Here is a 13,540-nt window from a genome sequence, read left to right on the forward strand (position 1 = left end):
CGTTTTTTTCTGTCTCTCTTTGTTTTTCCTCTCTGCTCTTTTTTCTTCTCTATGTCTCCTTCTGTTTTTCATTAGGCCATTTCTTTCCATCTCCTTCCATCTCTCGCATCTTTCTCTCCCACCCTATTAAGGCAGTGTGTGTGTGTGTGTGTGTGTGTGTGTGTGTGTGTGTGTGGGTGGGTGTGTGTGGGTGTGTGTGGGTTAGTCCCAGCCACTGGCTGCACAACCTCCACCTCCACCTTCACCCTGCTCCGCTCCGCTCAGGCACGCAGGCCCAGCAGACAGAGCGCGGTTAACGAGGAAGTCAAGCTGCTAGCCTGGAACTGGATCCTGCTGTCACTGGGCACCTCTCCGGCATGCGTCCATGCAGTTTGACTTTCACTGTCAGGAGACATTTCTGCTGGCTCATGCTTTCCCCTTTCCCTTTCCTTCCCTTTTTGTTTACTGGGGTTTGTGGGAGAGTAAAGTAGAGAGACAGAGAGATAGAGAGAGGGAGAGGAAGAGAGAGAGAGAGGAAGAGAGAGACAGAGAGAGTCTAATTGTATCCATCATTAAAGATAAAAGATTTACCGGTAGTCAAATAGAAGCACATTCATCACATTTGTATGTTTTTTTTTCAAATGGACTGGCAGAATCAATGTTGTGCTGGGGAGGGAGACCTTCAGAATGCCCTGCCTGCCACATATTATATGGGCAAGTGCAGTTCAATAGTTGCATCACTGTTAGACACATTTTTTCCCCTTTCTTTAAAGCTCAAACCCACCACGGTATTGCACATGTAACCATAACAACCAAGGAGACATGACAATGCAGCTCTCCTGTGCCATGCGTCAGTTCGATATGTTGGTGGAGTTAAGGCCTGCGATGTTGGAACAGTACAAACTGCAGGGTAATGGTTTCCAGGCCAACTCAAACTGAGACGTCAACAGCGAGAGCCTTCAAGGAGGATTGCTCCTGTCAGGAATGCCCTTGCCCACACTCAAGTTGAGATGGGGCTATGTAAACATCAGTTATTTTTATTGCACAAGGGAGCAGGGAAATGACCTGCCTTCATTGGAGAAGACATACTGTTCTTTTCTCGACCTCTTCCTAGCAGGAAAGGAAAGATACAATATTTCCGAGAGCATACAAATTTGCATTGGTTTTGGCTGAAAAGTATGACATAACCTCTCCCATATTATGAAATTCAAATCAGGCAAAAATCATAAACGTGAGCAGGATAACGTGCGACAGGCACTAGACATGACTGTGCAAATCTGTGTCTGCCTCGTGAGCATTCTCAAGACAGCAAAAATGTGTGGATATACGTAATATAAACAGTTTGTGTGAACATTTCTGTAGTGATTTGTTTTCTGCCATATGAACGGGGGGACTTACAAATAGAACATCACAAACATTGTCTTCAAAACAGTCACTCGAGACATCATTTGCTTTAGTGGTTTTGATGTCCACGTCCTATATTCGGAGAATATTTTATAACTCACAACCGCATACTACTGACACACAGAGGACACACACACACACGCACACACACACATACACACACACACACACACACGCACACATTAATCACACAACGACGACAAGCGCAAAACAAAATGAGGTGGAAAAAAAGGCCTAATGTGAATTTCCCTAAGCCGGGTTTGTCTGTTTACGAGTGCCTGCCTCTGCCTGACTGCTTCATCTTCGTCTCTGCCCACTCCTAATGGCAGACGTCATCACGGGTCGCTGGCCCAGCCCGTCTAGACGCGTCAGGCTTCTCTCTCGGAGTTTCCAGCCCACTGATCATGCTCTGGAATAACATGCTAAATAATGGCGAAAGCGAGATGACATGAATAAGTCGCCGTCCTTTAAAACATCCTCTCCACCGGTAATGAAGCCAGTGCTAATGTGGGCTGACTCCCATTCACTCTCTCAATCCTCTCTGCCTCTCTCTTCCTCTGTCTATCTCTCACTCTGCCCCTCTCTCTCCCTCTGTCTATCTCTCACTCTGCCCCTCTCTCTCCCTCTGTCTATCTCTCACTCTGTCTATCTCTCTCCCTCTGTCTATCTCTCACTCTGGCCCTCTCTCTCCCTCTGTCTGTCTCTCACTCTGCCTCTCTCTCTATTATTCTCTATCTCTGTCTCTTTCCCTTTGCTCTCTCTTCTTGCATATTCTTTCCTCTACATACCATCTCCTCTGTCTCACTCGCTCTCTCTCTCTCCCCTCTGTTTTTTCTGTGTCTAACACTCTCACTCTTTGCCTCTTTCATCCCCCCCTCTCCTGTCTCCAGGTATCAGAGTGTGTAAGTAGCAGAGCGTCCCTGGTGTGCGACTGAGAGAGACACCATGATGTTCCTCCATGTTTCCATGTGGTAAGTTGCTTTGTTTCTCTCTGTCTCCTCCAGTCAGTCCTGGGGCTGATGACTGCATGTAGACAAGGGTGACTTGGTCCATATTTTGATAGGCACATGTTTGCCCTGAAACCCCTTCCTCCGGCACGACAAAGACAGAAGCAACCAAAAAAAAAAAATGAAAATAAGAGAGGAATATTATATAAAAGGCAGTGCATATATATATATATATATATATATATATATATAGCACATACAGAGTACATTATGTTCTCAGCAAATGTGGGGATGAATGCTAAATATTTTTTTTCCACTTGTTAGCACAGATTAAAGAAGCAAAGGATGCCAACTAGTCAGAGCTGATCAAATGGCCTCAGTCATGTCCCTCTCATGATGTCTCCTATCTCTGTTGGCTTGTAAAAATAAGCTGAACAAATATTGCTCCATTGACACAACTGCCACAATTTTAACTTTAGGATGCTGGATGAATGAAAGACTCTTTTTTCTTACCTATATGAAACATGAGGTAACCTATATGAAACATGAGTTTACCCATATGAAACATGCATACTAATAATACTAGGTAGCCCAGGGAAGACACATGCATGCCACATAGTTACCGCTAAGAACTACTTTGTTTTAACAGTTTTCATCTGGAAAAGACGCTGGTTATGCATATTTGGTTATGCATATTTGTATTGGATCAACTGCTGCTAACATACTTTTCCTAGTTAAAATAATAGCACCACACACTATTGACATTTCCATCTTCACAAGCCTTTGAAGACCAACCTCTAGCTCACTGAGACAACTGCAAGTTTGTTTTATTCAATAATGAAATTGAAAAATGAAAAACAAGGCTCTGCAAATAGTTAAAAAAAAGGAAACATCATACATTCCGCAAATCTCTCTTCATCCTACACCAACATGCGTTCTCAACCTCACCAGACTCAGATGAGGGACATGGGACTTCCTCTCTACACCAGCGTCCCTTCTAATCTCCTCGCACGTCTATGCATGCCACCATCACCAGTCCTGCGTCTCGTGCCGATTTCTCCCTCCATATCTGCTATGACAGCAGCGAGGCGATATATAGGAGACGTGCGGAGTGCTTGACACCCACTCCCTGCAGCCACATTAATTAGAGATCAGATGGAAACGAATGAAGGCTCGCTTTAAGGCACAGCAATAACAGGGAGAAAAATCCATCCTCCGCCATCAGTCCGGGTCTTATTTATATCTGAGATGAAGAAGCATTATGCCGCAGGAGCAAAGGTTATTTATTTGTGCATGTTGAGGCATCTTTGTGTGCTCGGCATTCCCACATACAGTGTTTTCTCTGTCTTTGCTTAAGCCTCTAATAGAAGTAGCAAATGTGCCCAAGGGCAGCTTAGTGTTCATTCACACATGAGGTCACGGAAGACATATAGTTCTTATATGGTTTTTATTTTTTGTATTCTTAAGTCTCACTCTGACAATTATCCATGTGACACATAGTTGCACATTTGCATGATGTGTGTATGCATCAGTGTGTAAGAGCACATGTATGTGTGTACTGTATGTGCAGTAAGAAAAGTATGCAGATCACTGCTACAGTAACTACCCATCTTAGCAGAACATGTGCATGACAGCACCATTTTTACCATCACAGTGGGTATGTCTGGTTTATCAGCACCACAGTAGGAAGCTCTCAAAAGCATGTATAGCTGAAGTTGCCGAGCCCTATAGGCCACTGATCCGAGATCTTTGAAGACCTCTTCTGTACAAATCCACATAGCCGCCGGCACAGGCTTAGGATCAGCCAACACAACCCTGGTGTTAATCTACGCCACATTGTGCAACAAGATAAAAAGAGCTGGAAGGTTTATGCTGGGGTATTGTATCCAGAGGTGCTTTGGATGGCACCCTATTGATATAGACCTACCGGCATGGACGGCGGCCAGTCTTAAGGAATAATTTCTTCTCTCTACTGTATTCCTATTCATTATTCATAACCATTTTCCACCCATTTAAAAGGATATTAAAGAATGGAAAATGAACGATGGCATAGTGGCCACAGTTTTTCCCCCATTGAAGCGGGGTTGTGGGTGGCCCATTATTAGGCTTGGAAGCTGATTAACCAATAAGGGATAAATCACTAAGCCACCAAACAGTATTATTTTAATTTAATAGGTATATCTCCATAAAAAGGAAATAAAACTCAGGGATACAATAAGGGCTTGTCATAAATGTAATGTGGGCAATGAACGGTAAAGCCCTCAACGCTTTCTATTCCTCCTCGAAGCGCTGTCCAAAATCTGCACAGTTCGGCCATTTTTCCATAATGAGTATTTCTTCATAGCACATAAATGCTAAAACCAAAATGGCGAAAAAAGGTTATTGATGCTTTGTTATTGTCTTAGCAATATCCCCCCGTTTCATCAGCAGGTAGTATTAGCATTTTACAAAGTTATTGAGAAACAGAGTCTTCCCTGACTAGGAATACAGAAACTCAAATCAACCTCTCTCTGCCATTTTTTACACAGGAACTTGGCCTTCAAATCTTCGCAGGATCAAAAGTTCTTTTCATTTTAAATGAAGCACAAATGTTTCTCCCCCAGGGTAATGGACTCTGTTCAAGCTCATTCTCATGATGTACCTCCCTCTTCCTCTGTCAGACCACTTTAGATTACTGCGAAAAAGCAGGAGAAAAAGTAAATAACATAGCCGCAAACAGGCTTACACATACAGTAGACACAATTCAAGTCACTTTGACTCAAAAACAGATCCCTAACATACATAACAAACAAACACGCACACACACACACAGGCACACACACACACACACACACACACACACACACACACACACACACACACACACACACACACACACACACACACACACACACACGCACAAACAAACAAACACACATCCCCACTTACATAAACATTTCTCCCTTCCTAAGCCAGTAATCAAGTCTTAGCACGTTAGACAGGTCTATTTTTGGAGCGCTCTGTCATCTCTGTGATGCTGTGAAGGGGATGCGTGACGGCCTTGACAGCTTCTTCTTCTCACCGTGCCCGGCTTTCTCTCTCTCTCTCTTTCTCTCCCCCTCCCTCTCTCTCCTGTTCTCCTGGGAGAGGTCCAAAGGCCCTGGCGGTGACGTTGGGCTGACTGCCGAGGCCTGAGATTCAGGAGGGCCTGCCCGGCCCCGGCCACAGCCGCCCGCTGCTGCTGCTGCTAATCAGACGTAGGGAGAAGCTGGCGTGTGTCATGGGGGAAAATATCCTCGGGCACCGTCGGTAATTCCCTGCCAAGCCCCCTTGCTTATGAGAGCAGGGAGGGGGAAAGCCGGGAGAAAGCTCCTTAGCTTCCCGCAGCCCCACAAAAGCCCAGACAGATAATGTCGCACTTTTCGAGCGAGAAGTGAATAAGAAGCTTGTCGCCCCGGTGATATTTTTCACTGGTGACTGTCTAACCCCGGTCAGAGCCACCCATCTTCTTTTTTTTTTAACTTCATTTTACTTGTGTAGGGAATTTTGTGCAGAACACACAGTTCCCCAGCATGAGAGGTTTATACATGCAGGCCTCAATTCCGCATGAGGTGACACATGAACAGAGTCCAGAATTAGGTGCAGTGGCCTGCATATCATAACCCATCTGAGTTGTAATCGCTCACGCAGCGCCTAATTGGACAGCATACTCAGGGCTAATCAAGTTGCATCCTCAGAGCCAAGGCCATTGAACATACTTACAGCAGTGCAATTGACACTTACTACAGTAGGTGTCTGTTCTCTCATAAAAATGCAGTAAATGTTGCTATATTTCAGACAATGGATTTTGAGATTCTTCGAAGCAAATGTGATTTTATGTTTTGGGTGACAGTAAGAGCCATTACAAAACTAAAAGTACCCCAAATGTGCATTGTGTGATTTGCCAATCCACCAGCAAAACATTATAATTAAGATTGTACTTTGTAATTAACTACATTTCCGTAACACATTGGGCAGAGTAAACTAAGGGATTGTTAACACATTGTATCTCACACTTAAACTGTCACTGCAGATGTTAGTCTGAAGGCATTGTAAAGCTATTAGAGACTCCGGTGCTAGAACAAAAGTGTGATTTGTGAAAATGATATTGATATCCTTGCTACATTTTCATGCTCAGCCAAGTGTCTACCTTGTGTCTTTGGCTGATATATGGACTTCTTTTCTACACCATGGACCAAAATATTTTCCTGCCTTAGCATGTCTATTTTGGTCAAATCTGTGAAAATAAACCCCGTAGACGAAGCCATCTGCCCAGCCAAATGCTCTCTCTCTCTCTCTCTCTCTCTCTCTCTCTCTCTCTCTCTCTCTCTCCCTCTCTGTCTCTCTCTCTCTTTCAAGCTCCCTTCTCTTCTTCTGTCAAGCTCCAAAAATAAATAAATAGAATTAAAACCAAATGAAATGTTTTGCTCTACAAGTCCCGTGTCGTCAAGTGCAGGGCTTCATAGCCAACATGTTCACAGTGAAGCCCTTAATTGCGGGCTCCATGTGTTCCAGCAATCACAAGGGGGCTTTCTCGATGCATGGCTAACAGTCTGCCTGTCTGAAACAAGCAATTGCCTCCGCTAAAGTAGCGTAGCTTCATGCCCAAACTCACATTCAGCATTTCAGTTTTCTCACAGCAATGGACAATTCAGCTATACCTTATCTATTACCTATCTGCATGAATACACTCAAAACAATTCATGGCTGCAACTATTCAACTGAATGCAGAGACCCTGGTGGATGCATCAGTGGCATGTACTTGTAGTTTGTCTCTGCTTTCCAAAAATAAAATGTTCTCTTCATGGAGATTGGCTTGCTGGGAGTTGACAGCCATCACCAAATGTTGTCTCTGTCATTTTCAAGACAGACAAAATAGAATGGAGGCCTGCTGGATGGGTGCATTCGGGATGAGGTTTTCAGACAGGGGAGTGTGTGTGTGTGTGTGTGTGTGTGTGTGTGTGTGTGTGTGTCAGTCAGTGTGTTTATTTGTGTGCATGTGTGTGTGTGTATTTGTGTGTACTGTATATCGGTGTGTGTGTGTGTGTGTGTGTGTGTGTGTGTGTGTGTGTGTGTGTGTGTGCGTGAGTGTGTGTGTGTGTGTGCATGAGTGTGTGTGTGTGTGTGTGTATGTGGCTTAGTGTATTTATCTCTTTTTGTGTGTGTGTGTGTGTGTGTGTGTGTGTGTGTGTGTGTGTGTGTGTGTGTGTGTGTGAGTGAGTGTGTTTATCTCTGTGTGTATATGCGTGTGTGAGTGTGTGTATGTGCACACGTGTGTGTGTGTATGTGTGTGTGACTTGCCAAGGGACAACGCAGTATCCTCACATGACTGATTTTGTTGCTGTGTGTTGTGGAAAAGGGAATTGGAGAGGGCAAAATAAGACTGTTCAAATAAATAATACGTGCCAGGGAAATAAATACTTTTTTTACACATAAACATGCTTTCGTGCCCTCAGAGGATGTGAGAATGTCAGAAGTGACTAGTTGAACATTGGAATCTTTTGGCTAGTCAAGCCTGAAAAAGTGCCCAAAATAAAACCCAGAGTTGAAAGGAGTGCTTGGGCTACAGGTATGCGTGGTTAGTCTTTCTGCTGACCACAGGCCAGTAATTATGGGCTTAACGAACCTCACACACACTCTACAATTATTCTGCTGTAGAGGGACACCATGGACAGAAACTGTACATCTATCTAAATGTGCATAACCTCAGTTTAACTAGCCTGGCTAACGCCTTGGTCTGCGAACCAAACGTTCATTTTCTCGTATTTTAACGAACGCCAACATCCGTTTATTGGGCGCCACGGATGTCTATCAAATGCATCTGTGCGTAGCTCATTGGCTAGCAGTCGTATAAATTAGCCTACACCAGATGACATATGCAGAGTGTTTTAATACTTCAAAATAATAAATGATAAAAATGAATCTTACATTTTTCAGTACTGTAGGTGTGAAGATTTGAACAAAAGCTGGTTTGGTTCTTTACCGAAATACAAGCTTCGGTGTGTAGCTTAGATGTCGTCATCATCTTGCTGTCACCCCGTTCGCTGATTGGTCCCCTGAGGCGAATATTAGTGCTGTGGTTTCCAGGGCCTGAATGAAATTGCGCACTAAGCAGCATGGGAATACCCAGGCTACAGTTCAACTGCATTTGGCTGCATTTGTATTGGCTACACTGCTACAGAATAGTTAATAGTTTATTTATATTGTTTACGGTATAGATTATAGTTCATTTGTATTGTACAGTATGCATTGTACTAATGATAATTAATATGTCAATAAGGAAAACAAAAAGGGTGCACTCTTCAATCAAACAGAGAGTTGATATTGCTTACAGTAATGTTGAGCTGTAGCACACAATGGTCTTTTTTGTGAGGTTTTCTTTTACATTTACCTGCACTGCGTTCAATTTTCCCATGTTCTCTTCCTAGCCAACCACATCCACACCTTTTCTCTTTTCTGTCATTCTCTCTCTTTCTTCTCTCTCTCTCTCTCCCCTCTCTCTCTTTCTTCCTCTGCCACTAAATCTGCAGTTTCCTTTCAGCAACCCCCCCCCACCGCCGCCCCCCAGTCCTCCTCCTCCATCTCCTCCTCCTTCGCCATGCATTTTTCACTCAGCTTTTTCTTCACACAATTAGGAAGCAATACCTGAAGCACTTCCCACATGCATGTTTAAACAGTGCGGTCTTGCCTCCAAGGAACGGCTGCTGAGATAATGGAGTGTGTGCTTGAGTTTTGTGTGTGATTGTGTGTGTGTGTGTGTGTGTGTGTGTTGTGTATGTGTGATTGTGTTTTAGAGCGTGCTTCTTGTATGTGTGTGTGGGGGACTATCTCTGAGGATTTCTATGAGTGCATGCTCATGGTTAGGGTTGTGATTGCCAAATGAATATACATAGGATTGAAATAATCATCATCACATTTATAAATTCACATGTTGGAGTATCCCATGCATATCCAACATACTCGACACATTACAAAGACCACCAGCGTCACTTGATTTTCTGCAAGCAAGACTTGGGCAAAGACCATTCCTACTGAGGGGATAAGCCTATCACTCACATTCTTTTGAAGTAGAACTGCTGCTATAACTAAATTACTAAAACAGGGAGAAAAATAACTCTGCTTGTACTATATAATTGAAAACTATTGTATTAATTAAATACCCTGAGGATATAGATCCAGACCATGAAGCTGTGTATTGAAAGTTGAGATTATTGGATGAAAATTGAGTAATATATATATATATATATATATATATATATATATATATATATATATATATATATATATATAGGCTCCCATACAATACACAGACATTTTGGTTGATATAAATTAAAATCACTTCTACAGGAATGCTGGAATGCTTCCTCCCTATGGACATATACTGTTCGCCGGCATGCATGCATGCAGCGTCAGGAACTTGGACAGCAGCTAGCTCTTTGCCTTGGCAGTAGAATTCCAGTACCATGGAGAGCGCCATCTCAGTTGCTACCATTGCATTCCAGTTATGTAACACTGCCAGTCATACACTAAATCCAAAATTTTGGACGCTTATTATTTCAATTTGGGAAAGTGTTACATGTTTATTATAGACTTTATCTTCATCTGCTACAGTACTATGGCAGGATTGTCATGGCACTTCATTGGCTTGTGCTTCCTTCCTTAATCCACGTACAGCTCTATTTCTCTGTTTCTTTTAAGACAGAAAAATGTATGCATCACTCAGTAGGATCACTGACAACCCCCTGTCATCTCTTCACACACATTAACACACACACACACACACACACACACACACACACACACACACACACACACGCACACACACACACACACACGCACACACACACACACACACACACACAAAGAAATGCATGCACTGCAGAAAAACAAACAGTGTCATAGAATAAGGGTTTATTTACCTCATAAATATGCACATGTCACAGGTACACATACACAGAAAAAAAGGAGATGGTATAAATAGAGAAAGGGGGAAGAGAAAGTGCCAGGCTGTGAGAGAAATGACTTCTGCCCACACTCAGTGGCTTAAGCCCTTTATTTCTCTTTTGTGAATGACCGGCGATTTTAATAGGATGACTGTCCCTTTCTTGTCTCTCTTTTTTTACTGTCAGAGGCTGAGAGGATATCTCTCTCCCTGAGGTATAATTTTGGTAGCTTCTATGCTCAACTCTACCAGCCTGCCAGAGACTCTGCCCTAAGACTGTAATTGAACAGTAAATCTTTCTGTCTTTTTCTTCCCCCTCCCCATCTATGCTACCCTGTCCCTTTTCTACTGGCTCTTTGGCGTAGTGAAAAAAGATTGTAATGTCCACCATTCTCCCCAGTCTATAATGTTGTCTATGTGAGAAGAAATAACAATAACAATGTTGTTGACCCTGAAGGTATCTGAGGTTATTAGCTCAGTTTGCTATAAGCTATTTTGATTGGTTACTCACCTGAGAGTTCCCACTGTCCTGCTTTTACAAAGCTCTCTTTTCTCGATTGAATTACTTGCCCAAGGAGAGAGATTTTCATGTATATTGCCACAATATACATGACTGCCAACTGACAAAACAATAATGAACGATAGTTTCTAGTTCCTACTGTAATGTCCGCAATATGCTATTGTATCTACTGCATCGGTGAATATGTTGAGGTTTGCAGTCGAGGAGACAGTCAAGGTTAAAAGACACAATAAGCCATCATATGCTGATGGTCACACACTTTAATCCTGCTCCCTTTAAGTGCCTGCAGATTGCTTTCGCTGATTTGAAAGTATGAAGAGGCAGCTGCTGCCATGGCAGCCATATTATGGCGGCGCCAGGTAAGGAGGAGAGGAGAGAGAAAGAGAGAGAGAGAGGACTGTGTAGGCAGGTGAAGCGGGAGGGAGCGTGGAGACAGTCCGCCAAGCTGCTCATCGCTGGGTTGTGTCTTCATGCCCTCGCAACTATGGCGACAACGCTGCTACGCTCTTTGGGATGATGTGTTTGGAGGACCTCGTTGGGTGAAGTAGCCACTTTTGGGGTCCTTAATCAGCACTGACAAGAGGCCTCCCAAGGGATGGGCTGAGAGCTTCTCATCTTTCAAAACGCTCAGATTGACAATGCTACATCTGGGCTTCGACGTCTGAAGATGCCCTTTGATATCATACAAGGTATCAGGCAGATCTCTCTCTCTCCCTCCCTCCATCTCTCTCTCCTGCTCTCTCTCTATCTCTCTCTCCATCTCTCTCTCTTTTTCTCACATTCTCAGGCTCTCTCCCTGTCAATCACTCGTTCACCTCATCCCAGTGTCAATTGCAGATTGATTCTTTAACCCCCATACTTCATGTTAACTGATAGCTGTTGTGCACATGGTTTGGCCAGGCCATTATGTCCAAGAGGTTTCTTTACTGCCCCTCAGGACGTATAACAAACGTCTTGGGGGAGCTGTGGCACAGTTGGACACTGCATCCATACCATACTTAGGTCCGGGTACCCACGGAGACCCACAGAGATACAAATCGGACCTGCAGTCATTTTCCGATTCCCAAACCATTTCTCTCCCACTTTGATTCATGATGATCTTCACTATCCTATCTATGGCCAATCGCCATATGCAGTCAGAGGAAGAAAAACATGGTTTTATTTCCTCTGTTTTCTTTTTTTACCACTGTGGCTTCAGTTTGTTTACCTCAGGTCAATTCAGGGTCTGAACAGAGAGTGGAGAGAAGGCAAGTGGAGAGCTGGGAGTTGAGAGGAGCAGAGAGGAGGGCCAAAAAAGCAGAAAGGGAACTTTAAACAGCATCAGAGCAGGTCACAACAAGTAGGGCTCGGGGAACAAGCGCAATCTCCTGGTGAAGAGAGCAAGGGAGAGAAATTGAGTTCGAGAGAGAGATAGAGAGAGAGAGAGAGAGAGAGAGAGAGAGAGAGAGAGAGAGAGAGAGAGAGAGAGAGAGAGAGAAGGGAGCAAAAAGAAACACACTTCACATTTGACTCACAAGCTGGAGGCATTTGTGTCGACCTAACAGAAAGATGGACTAGCCTCTGAAGCCACAGTGGGTAGAGATGAGTTAACTGATTGCAGGTGTTCTCTCTCTCTCTCTCTCTCTCTCTCTCTCTCTCTCTCTCTCTCTCTCCCTTGCACTGAATGGTGCCTGTGGTGGCAAAGGACTCGTGCAGGATCAAAGATTACCTGCAGGTCAGTGTTGAGTGATGTCAAGTCAACCTCTAATCAACTGCCCAGGGAGGCTGTGAGCCGCACAGTCCAGGACAAACAGCTTGAGAAGCACATTCCATGCTGGCATGGATGTTTATTCGAACCGACGCCGGGTGGAGGGGTGCCACTGGGCTCTGATTCCAAGATGATAGTATCATATTAATAAGATCTCACACAAGAGCCAAAGACCCTCTTGTGATGTGATGCAATGTGATGCGAATGTCTGATAGATGAAGGAGGGGCAGGGTGCGCAACAGAGGTGAAATCAGCCCTATATATGGCATCATAACATCATGGTAAACATAGTTATATTTCAACTACAGGTTATACCTACAAAGATTTGTTTTAGATTTGGGAAAGGGTAATGATCCATAAACATTTCATCATTTGGTCAGGACCGAATGATATACTGTAAGCCTTAGAGGTGGGGTAAGAGATACAATTCTGAAGCAGTCATTGATTTGATTTGATTTATTTAAACTCAAAAAATAGGAGGCCTAGGCCTACATCCTTGTTTATAAACCAATCAGAGATGGAAAAACAATGCTTTGAACACAGCCTTATTTTTTCATCAATAGTGTCTTTGAAAACGTTTAGAGCTGCCATTGTGCATCTCAGACAGGGTAGGCCTACACCGATTTTTCCCAACCTGGGGAGGACCTTCCACTTCACTGGCGTTCCAATGCAATTCTCCTTGAAAGAGGTCAGAAATGTTGGACATCCCAGTTGCCTGGAATATAATGGCATTAGCACTGACTGATGTGCCTCATTTTAGGTCCCTGATATACTTCCTATCAGTGGTTATGGACCATAATCCATTTATGTAGTCCCACTCACCCACTCATAATTTATTTTACACCCTTTATTGGGGAAAACCTGTGCAGACACTGGCCACGGAAATTGAGAAACGTCAGTGACACCTTGAAGGACCAGTCACCAGAGCCTCCAAGGCCTGTGTGTGGCCCACGTCACTAGCCTACCACTTGGCAAAGATGGAG

General features: G+C 43.7%; 1 protein-coding gene across 1 annotated transcript in view; it reads left to right on the forward strand.

Moving 5' to 3' along the window:
* Positions 1-13,540, forward strand: part of lingo2 (leucine rich repeat and Ig domain containing 2) — a 260,134-nt gene that overhangs the window by 48,130 nt on the left and 198,464 nt on the right. The window contains exon 2 of the mRNA XM_062549260.1: positions 2,274-2,354. The gene's annotated coding sequence lies outside the window, so the exon portion shown is untranslated. The remainder of the gene's footprint in view (positions 1-2,273; positions 2,355-13,540) is intronic.

This window comes from Sardina pilchardus, chromosome 11 (assembly GCF_963854185.1).
Source record: "Sardina pilchardus chromosome 11, fSarPil1.1, whole genome shotgun sequence".
Classification (NCBI taxonomy): Eukaryota; Metazoa; Chordata; class Actinopteri; order Clupeiformes; family Clupeidae; genus Sardina; species Sardina pilchardus.